The following is a 14,704-nucleotide window of genomic DNA, read 5'->3' on the forward strand; positions in this document are numbered from 1 at the left end:
AAATCCTCATTAAACAAAAAATTTGTGATGTGTTATTCAAACTTTTTATGTGGGACACACTCAGTAAAAACCTGCTCACTTTTATTGTGTCCAGTTTTTAAAAATTTAAGCAGATTGCCTTTTAGAAGATTTTCTATTTCTTGTTTCCTTTTTATATCTTATCTGCATTCCACTGTTGCATTTTCTATTTCTATCATAAATCACATTTTTTGCTTATTCTAAAAAAATAAAAAAGAAAATGTAATTATAATCAAAATGTATGAACTTTTTAGAAAATGTACAAAATTTTAATGTATTGTCAAAAATTATAAATCATAATCATGTAAAATAAGTTACCTATAGTTTAAAATGTATTTTTATTTTGAAATATAATTAATTAAAATGTAAAACAAAATACTAATGATAAAGCACAGTAAGAGTTAAAATAATTTAAACAAGACAATATTTTTGTTGAATTTTTAAAAAACAATGAAATCATATCAAATGTTTATAAGGACATGAGTATTTGCAATTTTAATTTTAATATCCACCTCATTGCTAATGTTAAATGTAATATCATGTGTCACACATTCTCTGTCTAGACCAATGTGCCTATATACAAATCTAAGAGTAATATGAATTATTTAATACTGCAAATTTTTCCCCAGGCTCTATGTGCAACTGTGGCAGATATTGCTCTAATTTGTGCATCCCTCCAGAGCCGCCAAGCCTAATCCTAATATTCGTGGGGTCTGAAGCAAGATATGAAGACTCATGTGTCGTATGTCTACGTATATAAAGGTTACAAGTCGTATTAACAAATCATAAAATAAAATATGTGCTATTCCCCAATTTTTGATGAATATACCTTCTTAAGGACCTGAAAGTTCAGATTCAAATTAAGAGCTACTGAGCTTCTCAGAGAACCATGTCAGAAGGTCACAGCACAAGAAAAGCTGGCCTGAAGCTTCAGCTCCACACTTCATCCCCTTCTCCTGCCACCTTCCTGCTCCATCACATACTGTGTGGCTCTTGCACACTTACATGTGGACATTCCAGTCTACGTGTCCATACTCCAACTGTATCACCCATAAACAGCTGCTCTGGGTGTCTCTCAGGCTTAGGTATATACACAGCAGTGGTTCGTCCATCTTCCTGGGGAAGGATTTGAGAAAGGCTGACACAGTCCTTGGTGATGGGTTCAAGGCTACTAAGACAGGGATTTCTGGAATGGGAGGAGATGAGGCTTCATAGGCACTTCTTGGCCCTCTGTACTCCTAGGCCCGTGAGGAAAGGCATAGTCAAAGGAGTTCTTTAAGGTAGAGGCACAGGGCTAAACTCTGAAGGTGCTACTCAGAACCATAAATTGGAACACAAAGAGAAGCAAAAAAAAATGGCATACTGGGAACAAATATTCAGTTATGCCATCTGAGAGGAAATACTTTGGCAAGTGTATTAGCTTGCTAGAGCTACCATAACAAAGTACCACAGACTGGGTGGCTTAAACAACAGAAATTTATTTCCTTAGTTCTGGGTCCTCGAAGTCCAAGATCAAAGGGTCGGCAGGGTTGGTTCCTTCTGAGGCCTCTCTCCTTGTCTTATAGTCTGTGTGTGTCTATGTCTATATTTCCTCTTCTTATAAGGACACCAGTTGTATTGGATTAGGGCCCACCCTAATGACCTCATCTTGACTTAATTACTTCTTTAAAGACTTTATCTTCAAATACAGTCGTATTCTGAGGTAGTGGGGTTAGGACTTCAACATATGAATTTTGAGAGGACACAATTCATTTCACCACATCAAGTTTATTAATTTGTCTTTCTTTTCACCTAAGCATCTGCTTACTTAAATTCCTCAGCAACGTGAAGGGAGAAGCGTTTTTTCACTTATCTAGGTAATGACACAACTCTCACCTTTAATAGCATTCGCATGGTTGGTTGCATTTTGTTTCAGGAACTTAAGGGAAGAGATGTGGAGAAGAGATTGGAGAAGGATTTCCTTGGGGCTTGAACAGTGTTAGTTTCAAAAGTGGATGTTTGGGGTTATGGGTTGACTATTTCAGTGCTGAGCACCACGTCCTAAGTGACAGTCATTGCGTGTTCATCAACAACTCTTTGTGTTTGTGATATGCTGCTCTCTCTATAGCACAGCGTCTGCAGAAGGACCCCTCTTGTCTATGTCTCCAAGAAGAATTGCAAGGAGTGTTGAGGGCTTCCATTATACCTGTGCAATTGGAAATAGAGGAATAGAGAGCAATGGACAATGTGATAAATATTTACACATGGCGAAATCTGTAGGCTTTATATTAGGGAGTGAGAAAGAGGAGGGTGTCAAGAATGATTCCCTGGGGTCTTTCTTGGGTGATGAGGTGACTAGTAATATTGCTAACTAAGGGACAAAATCTAGAGAATCTACTTTAAGGGAAACAAGGAGTTGCATTTGGGGTGTGCAAATTCCACAGGTAAGTTCTAGTGATCGCAAGCCCTCAAGTTCATGTTCCTGTCATCCATACAACTTGGTTAATTATGCCAGTCGGCAGAACTTGATTTAAAGGCTATGGTGGTAGTTGGTATGCTAATTAATAATCAACATACATCAACTGAAATGTGAATTACCCGAGTTTATTGATGATAATATAGTCGTGACGAAAGGGAGAAAGAAAAGGGAATAAGGCAAGAGCATAACATTTAAAAGAGTTGTGCAAAAACCAAACCAAACATAAAAGAACAGACAAGAGAAGCAAGTCGTTCTGGAAGAATGTGACCTGTTTCCCTATAACTTTGGCCTGGGGCCTCTAGAGCCACCTATGAAAATGCAAGTGACACAAAATACACTGATTCATTTCTAGCATATTTACTTCTTTGGCATCAAATGAAAGGCATTGATGGTAACTACAATTAAGCCAAGTTTTGCATTCCAGGAAGGTTCAACAAATTATTTTTTTTTAAAGACTTACACTTACAAAGCCTATTGTGTAGAATAGTCAAAAGATAACAATACTACTAATATCCATCAACAGATGAATGGATAAACAAAATGTGGTATGTACCTACTATGAATATTGTTCAACCATAAAAAGGAATGAAGATCTGACACGTTACGATGTGGACAAACCTTGAAAACGTTGTGCGAAGTGAAATAAGCTAGATATAAATGGACAGGTATTGTATGGTTTCACTTATACTAAGTGTCTTGGATAGGCAAATTTATAGAGGCAGAAAGTAGATTAGAGGTTACCAGGGCTGGCAGGAGGAGGAATAGGAAGTGATGGTTTAATGTGTACGGAGTTACTGTTGTGATAAAAAAATTTTGGAAATAGATAGTGGTGGTTGTTGTATAACATTGTGAATGTAATTAATGTCACTGAATTATGCACTTAAAAGCAGTTAAAATGGAAAATTTTATGTTATACATATTTTACCACAATAAAGGAAAAAAAAAAACCTATATAGGTTTTGAGCACATAATAGGGTTGAGTAACCCACAGTTTTCACTCTCAAAAAATAGTCTAAGTGTTTCAGAGTAATAATACCAAAGAAAAATAGACATGAACTTACACTCCAATTACCAATTACAGGACCTAGATTGTATTCCAGAATATAAAATTTTTCTGTTTAATATATGCTGATTAGCATTTGAAATAAGGTTTTTGGGTCATCAGTTCATTCTCAAGGTAAGAAATCCAATCTAAATGCATCTTCAGAGATGAGTTCCTTTGGGTCATTCTTACTGACTAGATTCATAGGCAGTGCCCTACTTTTATATGTTAAAAAAAAAAAAAAAAAAACAAGTCAAACACCCTACAAGATTTCTTAGTAGGAAAAATATAATTTATAAGTTAAATGAAGCAACATTGCCCCAACAGTCTCTTTTTCTCAAATTTACAAGTCCTTGTTTTCTTAAGGCATCAGATCTAATTTTCTTCTGCCTTATTTTCTGTTTCTTAAAATAAACTTTTAATTTTTGAATATTTGTAGAAATAATTTTTGAATATTTGTAGAAAAGTTAAGAAGATTGGTTCCATGCACCTTTTACCCATTTCCCCCATTATTAACATTATTATGGTATATTTGTCACCATTAGTAGCCAATATTAATATATTATTATTAACTAAAGTCTATACTGTATTCAGATACCCATAGCTTTTACCTGATGTCCTATGTCTGTTCCAGGATCCTACACAGGATACCATGTTACATTTAGGTATCTTGTCTCCTTAAGCTACTCAAGACTGGGACTGTTTCTCAGACTTTCCTTGTTCTTCATGACTTTGACAGTTTGAAGGACAATTTGGTCAGGTATTTTGTAGCCTGTCCCTCATTTGGGGTTCCTTGGATGTTTTTCTCAGGATTGGACTGAGGTTATGGGTTTTGGGGAGGAAGATCACAGAGGTAATTGCCATTCTCATCACATCATCATATTGAGGGTACTTGTTATCAATATGACTTAAGACTGGTGATGTTAACCTTAATCACTTGGCTGAGTTGGCATTTGTCAAGTTCTCCACTGTGGAGTTACTCTCCTCCCCACCCCTTCCATGCTGCACCCTTTAGAAGGAAGTCACTGTGTACAGCTCATACTTAATGGGGTGGGAGTTACATCAGCTCCTTGAGTGGAGAGTAGAACTTACCAGCACAAAAGGTGATCCTTAATATGTGCAAAACCTTTTTGGAGGGTAAAAGGGCAGCTTTATTGAGAATACTTAGATCAACATCCATTTATGATAAAAACTCTCCAGAAAGTGGGCATAGAGGGAACCTATCTCAACATAATGAAGTCCATGTGTGACAAACACACAGCTAACATCATACTCAATGGTAAAAATTTGAAAGCATTTCCTCTAAGATCAGGAACAAGACAAGGATGCTCATTCTCACCACTTTTGTTCAACAGCTTTGGAAGTCTTACCCACAGCAATCAGAGAAGTAAAAGAAGTAAAAGGAATACAAATTGGAAAGGAAGAAGTAAAACTGTCACTGTTTGCAGATGACATGATACTATACATAGAGAATGCTAAAGGTGCCACCAGAAAACTATTAAAGCTCATCAACGAATTCAGTAAAGTTTCAGGATAAAAAATTAATACACCGAGAATACTTAGATCAAAGAGACAGCTTCCAAAAATTTCTATGCTAGTAAATGGGTTTATTTCATTTAAGCCCTATATAGAGGTGGTCAGAATAATCACAATTTTTTCTTCACTTGGTAATCAGAAAGTAAGAGAACTTAGCATGTATTAGTAATTACTTGGTAAGTATTTAATATAAGCATTATTTTAAGGGAACAAATGAAGCTCACAGTTTGTCAACCTGGTGTTAAGTAGTTTTATTATGAGATAAAATAAAAGATGAGGAAAAGTAAATGTGGTGAAGGAAGGAAAGGACTGGGGACCAGGAACAAAACCCAGGCAGGTATCTAAAGAAACCTAGAGAAGGGAAATCGATTCCAGACCCATGACAGGGATGTCAACTTTACCATCACATATTTTTTATAAAGTTTTGAAAGTCATTTCACTTCTTCCTTTGTGAGACTAAGCATCTTCTTAAGGAAAATACAGCAAAAATTTCCTGGTCCCAAGTCCAAGAAGCATCATTACCCTCCCTGCTGACTTTGGGAGAGATTACGAACAAGTATGTTGGTCTGCATTGGAGTCAAGCTGGGACACTAAAAGAGACAAAAACTGCTGACATTATTTTTTAAATGTATGCAAATTTAAAAAAATCATTTAGGAGATTAAGGGATCCCAGGATGGAATGCACGCTATGAAAACATAATCTAACTGTATTACAAATGTGTGAAATAATCTTGCTGTAGTGGTGGGGGGTTGTTAATTTCTAAGTAACTTTGGAAATGAATGGAGACTATAAGGCTAAAGACAAAAGGAATTGTTCATAAGCACTGTATTCTAGTTGGGAAAGTTGTGTTCCACAGGAGTATGGGTTAACTGTGAAACCACTGTACACATATACTGGAATTGAACAATAAGGTCATGGACAGTGGATGTCGGGAGCCAGGTTTCTCTCTTTTGGACTGAAAGGTTATAGACAAGCAAAGGGAGAAAGTCTAGAATGATCCATGTGGTACTGGATTAGAATAATCCACGTGATATTGGATTAAAATGATCCACATGGAACTGGATTAGAATGACCCATGTGGTACTCAGTGGATTGGACATGTGTTCATGTTCAGCTTAACATAGAGACAAGTGAATACCTATAGAAACATTTATAGATATATGTACATATAATAGTACACACACATCTATGTCCTTGTTTTGTCAACTGAAAGGGCCTAAAAGCAACATCACCCCAGTAGCAAGGAGATATGAGTTTCTATTACCATTCTTCAATAAAAGGAACCAAGACACTTTGGAAAAAATAGCTGATTGGGGACTGGGGTGGGAAATACTATACAAGATGAACCTGCAGCATCTTTGAGCACCAGAAAGTAAGGACGTGCTCAAAAACAATAATAACAACAAGAGCAAGCAACAACAACAACAAAAACACAGTGATGGGGGTCCATCAAAGGGACACAGGAGCAAACTGAGAAAGCTCCCAACGACCAAGGCTGGCACAATCAGTCAATCAGTACTGGATTATAACTCAAAGTATAAGTATCCACGTGCTCATACTAATCTAAATAAATAAATAGGAAAGAATAGATGAATCTCCAGTGCAGAAATAGTCCATGTAATTTTTGTAGATCTAATTTTTATGCATGTAACTCTCACTTCAACATCCTATAAAACTGTATGAGTTCTTAAAAACATTATATTTGAAGAGGCAAGACTAAGGGCTGATAAGGCCATGGGGCATCTTTTAATTGAAATGAGCAAACTAAAGGTGGTACAAAGCCACAAATAGACAGTTTTTTCATCTACTTCACACTTCCTTGGTAATGAACCTTATCTGACAATTACTACTTATTCCCACTTAGATCTTAAGGGGACACCCCTCTTGAATGCCTCCATATCTATTTGAATTACCAGGTGTATGTGTCCTTGTATAAGAGTACATTTACATCCACATATACACACAAGAAATGTAAAAATTTTGTTTTCATTTGTAGCTAAAACAAAATGTTAATGTTTACTAGCCTCTAAAAACCACAGCAATGATGAGATGTTGTCATCTTCCCGGTCATTCATTACCGAGAGCTCCCAGAGTGTAAGGACTGCAGTGACTCAGTAGCAAATATTGCAGCCTCACCCTTTGTCCTCCTGAAATACACATTCAAAAGAGGGGTGAGCTGAGTGACAAAGCCTGTGGCCATTTACTGTAAGTTATGTGGCGCTCAGAAATAAGAACCAACAATGGCTAGTGTAAAAAAGCAAAACAAGCACCAGCACAACTGCTGAAAAAGTATGTTTATTCTTTATGAAAGTGTTGACTGTCGGAGGTACTTGAAATGGTGGCAATGCATTGTTCAGCCTTAGTGATTCTTTCCTATGTGACCTTTGTCACAGTGTATGTGGCTTGCTCCAATGTGTCCAGGTAGCTGTGAATGACAGCCCTCCCCAGAGAACCTTTTGAAAATGGGAGGGTACCTCACACCACTCTCCTATCTGCAAAGAAATGGCAAGCCACAGGGAGTATTCATATATTCTCAAGTAACAATCTTGTCTTTAAAATCCTTGTTCCTTCTATTACAGCTGTAAGAGCTGTTAGGGTAGATATGAGCCTGAAGGAAAGGCAATTCTTAAAGAGATACTCTTAAAATACCCAAATTAGGCTTAAATTATAAATAAGAAATGTGCTTCTAGAAATAACTTATCCCATCCTATAAACCAGATAGAGCAGAAATCAGTTGTCACGTAAGAGCTACAAAATTTCGGTACCTATAAGCAGATCACAGCTGGATTGAAAGGCCCCTTTTTCAGCAAGAGTCTTCTTTTTTTTTTTTTTTTTTTTTGCGGTACGCAGGCCTCTCACTGCTGTGGCCTCTCCCGTTGCGGAGCACAGGCTCCGGACGCGCAGGCTCAGCAGCCATGGCTCACGGGCCCAGCCGCTCCGCGGCATGTGGGATCTTCCCGGACCAGGGCACGAACCCGTGTCCCCTGCATCGGCAGGCGGACTTCTAACCACTGCGCCACCAGGGAAGCCCCCAAAAGACCCCTTTTTCATATGTTAGCCTCTCTTGGAAGTCAACTCCAAACATACATGTAATGATGATGTGCCTGAAAAAGCACTAACGACATGAAGATTTTCAATGGATTTAACTAAATGAAAGATCCAAAACGTTCACAGTTAAGATTTGTTAATCCTTGTCCCTGGCCAACATTTTATGCTGATTTGAAATTGTTTAACTATTACAAAAATGATGCAATATTGTAATTACTCTATGGGGTTTGGGTACATTTTTTTTTTTGTAATTTCCTTTATGTAATGGAATGATTTTCCTTTCCAGGAGTATATAAATACCCAAAGAAAGGACAAGGTCAGGTTGACAGATTGTGGGATTTAGATTGGTGCCTAAGCTATTTAAGGTCGACACTCACTGTAATCTTGAATGTTGGTGTTACTGACCAGGGTTCTTGGACTCTTTAATCAATAGAAATTGATAAGAGGCGATATGAGGAATCCAGGCAAGGCTTTTCTGGGACTCATGCTGCAGCAGGAGGGAGTGAAAACAAGTAACAGGTGCCCTTGCTCACTCTCCAAGGTGGAGGTGAGCCATTAAAGGGGTGAAGGTAGGGGCAGATCAATGGGCTGGGCCAGAGGCGTGGCTTAGGTGCTCTGCCCACCCCCTTGGTGGTGCTGTGTGCAGGGATCCTGCACAGTATGCTGCTGCTTTTGTTCCCAGCACCTCAGAAATGGCAGTTGGGTTTTGGCCTTTTTGTATCTTCTTGTTCATAATTTGCCCCATCTGCACATGCATGCAGTTATATTTTTTTAACATCTTTATTGGAATATAATTGCTTTACAATGGTGTGTTAGTTTCTGCTGTATAACAAAGTGACTCAGCTATACATATACATATATCCCCATATCTCTTCCCTCTTACATCTCCCTCCCTCCCACCCTCCCTATCCCACCCCTCTAGGTGGTCACAAAGCACCGAGCTGATCTCCCTGTGCTATGCGGCTCCTTCCCACTAGCTATCTATTTTACATTTGGTAGTGTATATGTGTCCATATATATACTACCACTCTCTCACTTTGTCCCAGCTTATCCTTCCCCCTCCCCGTGTCCTCAAGTCCATTCTCTAGTAGATCTGTGTCTTTATTCCCGTCTCATGCAGTTATTTTTAGTCCCTTATAGTTTCTTTGTATGCTGTTGCTGGTCCAGGTGCAAGCACTGCGATAAAAGGTCCCAGGTTCCAGATCCCAGCCTGTCTCACTTGTAACTGCTGTGGAGTAAGTTGATGTCCTTGCGCACCTTACAAAACTCAGCTTGTGCACAAGTTGGGAAGAAGAAGGAGGCCGGGAGGATTATTCCCTTACCACCCCACTCAGTCCCTTCTCTATCTCCCCAAAGGTCCACCCATGCCATTCTATTTACATCAATAGCAAAGACACAAGAGTCATCTTCCACTCTTTCACTGCAAATGAAGAAGTGATCTCTGACACCCAGAAGTGTGAATGGCACTTAAATACTGATATATTATACAATATACCAGGCTCTCAAAGTCTAGTCCACGTTCCAAATTACTGTTGATGGTTTGAATTGGGGTGGGGGGTGTCCTTCCCTGCTGGACTTTCATAGATGTTGTTCTTTGGCTTGAGTGTTCCCCCTTTTGAAATACATGCAGTGTTTGCCACCTCTATTAAGATTCCTGCCATTGTTGCAAATTCCGGAAAGCGGCAAAGCATCAAAAATAAACCTCCATTAAAATTATTCCCTTCTTATATTAGATAGCTTATAATTAGACTAACCAGATTTCCAAAACAGGGATGGAGAGGAAGAGAGGGACAGAAGGAGGAGGGAGAGAGGGTGTTAGAAGGAAAGGATATGGGTAAAAAACAATACACACAAGGACTACACTTCCCTCCCCCAAAGGAGCTTTCTTGTCATCTTGGAAAGATTATATAAAACCTATAAGTTAAAATCAAAATAAATAAATAACTTAATTTAGTTAATAGGAACACGTGCACCCTTCATGTGATTACCGGGTGTAATCGCCAGTCACTGCAGTAGGAACTGGAGATACAGAGTGAGAGCTGATCTTTATTTGTAGGCTCTCGGAGCAAAATGAAAGTACTCACTGTTCCTGCCCATGTTTGCACAAAGGGAACAAGTTATGGTCCCCAAAGAAACTGAAACAATATAGAATTCTTTTTTTTTTAAATGAGAATGATGTAACTAGCTGATCATCTTACTGGTTATTTCACTTAAACATATCTACCTCTTAAGGTTACAATTCTAAACTCAAAATCAGGAGACCTGCCTACTACTGCCAACTTTGCCATTGATCTTGTAAGATCTTGCCATTTCTGTCCTTCATATTTTTGCTTTCTTATCAGGCCAAAAGTCTGTATCTACTTTCTAATCTGTAATATAAAACTTAGAAATCTCTTTCAATCCTTCCGGAGGAAGTCTGTGCTGAATCATAAAATGCTCTTTTATTTTAGAATGGATTTTGTATGTGCCAATAGAGAATTAATAAAGGGTAGTGATTAATGCTCCCAAAATATTCAGGGAGTTGGTCTTGTCTAGTTATTTCCCCATGCCTGAGCAGAATCATGATTAAGAGCTGACCAAGAGAAGAAAAAATAGAGAAGGAGCCTGGGTAGAGGGGATAGAGAATCAAGTTAGCAGGGTCACAGGGGACACTGACACTTCAAAAGGCTGAAAGGCTCTGAAATTTCATGAAGGATTGTCTTAGGTTTGGCAGATACGAAATTGTTAAATATTATCAGAGGAAAATGTGGAAAGGTAGACTAAGGCCTATCCAAATTACTCTGGACTTAACACGGCTCAAGATGTTTTGAAAATCACATTAAATCTGTCAGTTTAAACCTATTTCATGTAATGCTTGATACTAAACTAAGTACATGAAATTATGGGCATTCAGAAGATTTTTAAAGAATTTACTGGTTTTATTCTGGAGCAGTAATGGTTCAGGTAGGCATTGTAGGACAAAGATTGGAAGAGGAAAGAAGCTAGAGAATATAGCCTGGTATCTGGGGGCCACTTTGCTCCTTGAAATGATTGCCAATTTCAATAACAGATAAGCCCTCATAGAGACTGAACCTCATCTTTGAATCATCCTAATCCATATTGGATTTATATTATTTTCAGTTAGTAAATACCTCAAGCCTAGCTACTTGCTAGATGCAAGAGTAAATGATCCTTAGAGAAAGATAATATCATTAAGAGCTTGAAATTACTTCTAAATTTCTTCATATATAATGTCCAGCACCCATTCAAAAATAACCGAGCCTAAAAGGAGACCATATGACCCAAAACCAAAATAAACAACAGTTCATAGAAATAGACCTAGATGGATCTGGACGATGAACCTAGCAGACATTTATTTTTAAATGGTATACTTTATATGTTTAATGAACTAAAAGGCAGGACTAAAAATTTTGGCAAAGGACTGTAGAAGAGAACCAAAAGGAAATTTTAGAACTGCAAACCACAATATCTGAAATTAAAACCAATAGATACATACAAAAGATCTTTCCAGGTTTAACTGGGGAAAAACTTACAGACTGGTCCCAACATTTCAACATAATTATGGTTCCAATTGTGTTGAAAGCAATTCAGGAAAAATGTACATAAAGATATATTTGGCTTTGGTTTTTCTATAGCTGAGTGAATAAATGATACACGCATTTAACTATGTAATTCAACAAAAAAAAGTTAGGTATTTCAAGGTAGATACAGAAGTCACCTATTGTGACATGTATCTCTCACTAATGCATCATTCCAAGTCAATGAATAATTCACATTATTTTTATCCTACTTAACTCTGGTTTAATATAACTTTCCTTTCCCTGAGCCCAAAGCTTTGGAATCCTCACAACTTGGATTTATTTCTTTCCTATTGGGCCAAATGCACCAAAGAAAATACTTGATTAGGATTTAGAAACCTGGGCTTTATGCTTATTTTTGCCACTGTCTCTGACTGACATTTCCTTTTTTGGCTCTCATCTCTTCCTTTGTAACGTGAAAGATGGCACAATCTCTTTCAGCTATAAAAGTCAAGATGATGATGGTAATAATACTACTACTAAAGGAATGGGAGGTGTATGTTTTCAAAAAAAAAAAGAAAGAAAGAAAGGGAGAGGAAGAAGGAAAGAAAAGCAAAGGGATTTCAAGAATAAAGTGTAAAATGTAACCTTACCATGGAAGGAAGTTACAGTTCACTCAGATTAACTGTGGGGAAAGAAAAACCCAGATACTGACCAATTTTTAATGTTTTCTAGAAGGAGAGAATACCATATTTTCACACTATGAGCTTCTTAAAAGTTGACCCTGGAAATTTCTGTGTGTAAAGACCTATACATAGTAATAATTGTTTCACTTTACATCTCTGTGGTGCTTTGACCTCACACATTCTCAGTACATTTCATCTTTTTTGATCTTCAAAGCAAACCTATTAAGTACAAATTGAACCCTACAAATGTATGAGGCTGACAAAAACCTTCTGCTCTTTTGTTCAGGACCTCAAGATTGTGTTTCACTTTGAGGATGGATGTCTGTTGAAGTTATACTCTCTTACTTATCTCTCTAGTGATCAAAATATTTAAGAATTTGTTATTGTCAGGAATGCATAATGGGGACAATATTTACCTTATTAGAGCCAATTGGATTACATTATAAACCAGCTGGATTATTCCATCTTGGATTAAATATTAGATCACAGCTCAAAATATTTCTTAGCATAGTGCTGATGTTCAAAAAAGTAGAAGGTTATTTTATATTGCCTGTTAATGCTTGTTCTTGTATCTGCAGTGCCTTGCTCAGGACCTTGCATATAGTAGGTGCTCAATAAATATTTATTGAAATAGACTCTTTTTTTAAACTTTTATTTTTATTTATTTTTTGACTGCATGGCATTCGGGATCTTAGTTCCCTGACCAGGGATGGAACCTAAAACCCCTGCAGTGGCAGCATGGAGTCTTAACCACTGGACAACCAGGGAAGTCCCAAAATAGACTCTTGAATTAAACTGGCACGCTGTGGACATTAAAACAAACCTCTTACTAGGTAAGTTGGAGACAAACCTTCAAAGAATCTGTAATTTAACCTCTAGATATTCCTAAATAAAGAAATTTGGACTCATTCATATTAGGTTTTGCTTAAATGTTTTTGTATAGATAAGGCCACTTCATAATGGTCCTCTGTTTCTAAACCTATTCGCTTGGTTTTGCTAAATGTAGTTTAAGCAGAATTTCTCTGAATTTTCTTTGGCTTTTGGCTTTTTGTAGTGAACTACAGGGATTGATAACAGAAGAAAAGCAATCGAACTTACAGCAGGTGTTTCTGATTCTATGCAGCACTTATCAAATACATGTAATGGGAAAGAATTCCATTTCATTTTTTTTCCCCTGAGAATGATAGCATTTAGGAGGAAGATGGGGAGAATGCTTTTTTTTTTTTTTTACAAATTTATTTATTTATTTATTTATGGCTGCATTGGGTTTTCGTTGCTGCACGCAGGCTTTCTCTAGTTGTGGCAAGCGGGGGCTACTCTTAATATGATAAATCTCTTTTAATAGAGAGCCTTCATTAAAAAAAAAAATAGCATAAATTACCTGGTGGCCAGGGGCCAGTGAGGTGCAGTCACCCCTGCACTGGTCCAGGGAACTGTCTCGCCTCTAGTGAGACTCCTAGCAGAAGTGGTTTATATTAGGAAAAAGAAAAAAACATTACAATCAGGTCATATGAAAATAAAACCTATGCTGCAAGAACCTAGCTGAATGTCTTGAACACAGGAGGCACCCAGTCAATACTGAAGCCTTGGATTAAAAATTCAAGTTTTGGGCTTCCCTGGTGGCGCAGTGGTTGAGAGTCCGCCTGCCGATGAAAGGAACACGGGTTCGTGCCCCGGTCCTGGAAGGTCCCACATGCCGCGGAGCAGCTGGGCCCGTGAGCCGTGGCCGCTGAGCCTGCATGTCCAGAGCCTGTGCTCCACAATGGGAGAGGCCACAACAGTGAGAGGCCTGTGTACCACAAAAAAAAAATAAATAAAATTCAAGTTTTGCCATTTGTAGTAACATGGATGGACCTAGAGATTATCATACTAAGTGAAGTAAGTCAGAAAGAGAAAGATAAATACCATATGACATCACTTATATGTAGAATCTAAAATATGACACAAATCAACTTACCTACAAAACAGAAGCAGACATAGAGAACAGACTTGTAGCTGCCAAGGGGGAAGAGGGTGAAGGACAGATGGACTGGGACTTTGGGATTAGCTGATGCAAACTATTATATATAGAATTTCCTGGATAAACAACAAGGTCCTACTGTATAGCACAGGGAACTATATTCAATATCCTGTGATAAACCATAATGGAAAATAATACAAAAAAGAAAGTATATGTATGTATAACTGAATCAATTTGCTGTACAGCAGAAATTAACATAACGTTGTAAATCAACTATACTTCAAAAAATAAGTTAAAAATATTAATCCAGTTTTTGGTTCTATTTTGACTAAATGAAAGCATCCATCTATATACTTGTCCACTTTTGGGTTAATCAGTTCATTTTTGTTTGCTTGTTTCTTTTCATTCTCTAAATGTTTTAGCTCTTTTATAAGCTG

The 14,704-nt window shown here is 37.6% G+C and overlaps 1 long non-coding RNA gene across 4 annotated transcripts in view; it reads left to right on the top strand.

Annotated features, from left to right (window-relative positions):
* The window catches only part of LOC109552852 (uncharacterized), a 44,695-nt gene that overhangs the window by 12,260 nt on the left and 17,731 nt on the right, over nt 1-14,704 (top strand). For 3 of the 4 annotated variants that reach the window (XR_012324841.1, XR_012324844.1, XR_012324843.1), the window contains exon 1: nt 474-13,140. This is a non-coding gene — a long non-coding RNA (uncharacterized lncRNA). Of the gene's footprint in view, nt 1-473; nt 13,141-14,704 lie in introns of those variants that run through there. The other variant, XR_012324842.1, reaches the window with a different exon arrangement.

The sequence above is a fragment of the Tursiops truncatus genome, chromosome 12, assembly GCF_011762595.2.
Source record: "Tursiops truncatus isolate mTurTru1 chromosome 12, mTurTru1.mat.Y, whole genome shotgun sequence".
In the NCBI taxonomy this organism is placed as follows: Eukaryota; Metazoa; Chordata; class Mammalia; order Artiodactyla; family Delphinidae; genus Tursiops; species Tursiops truncatus.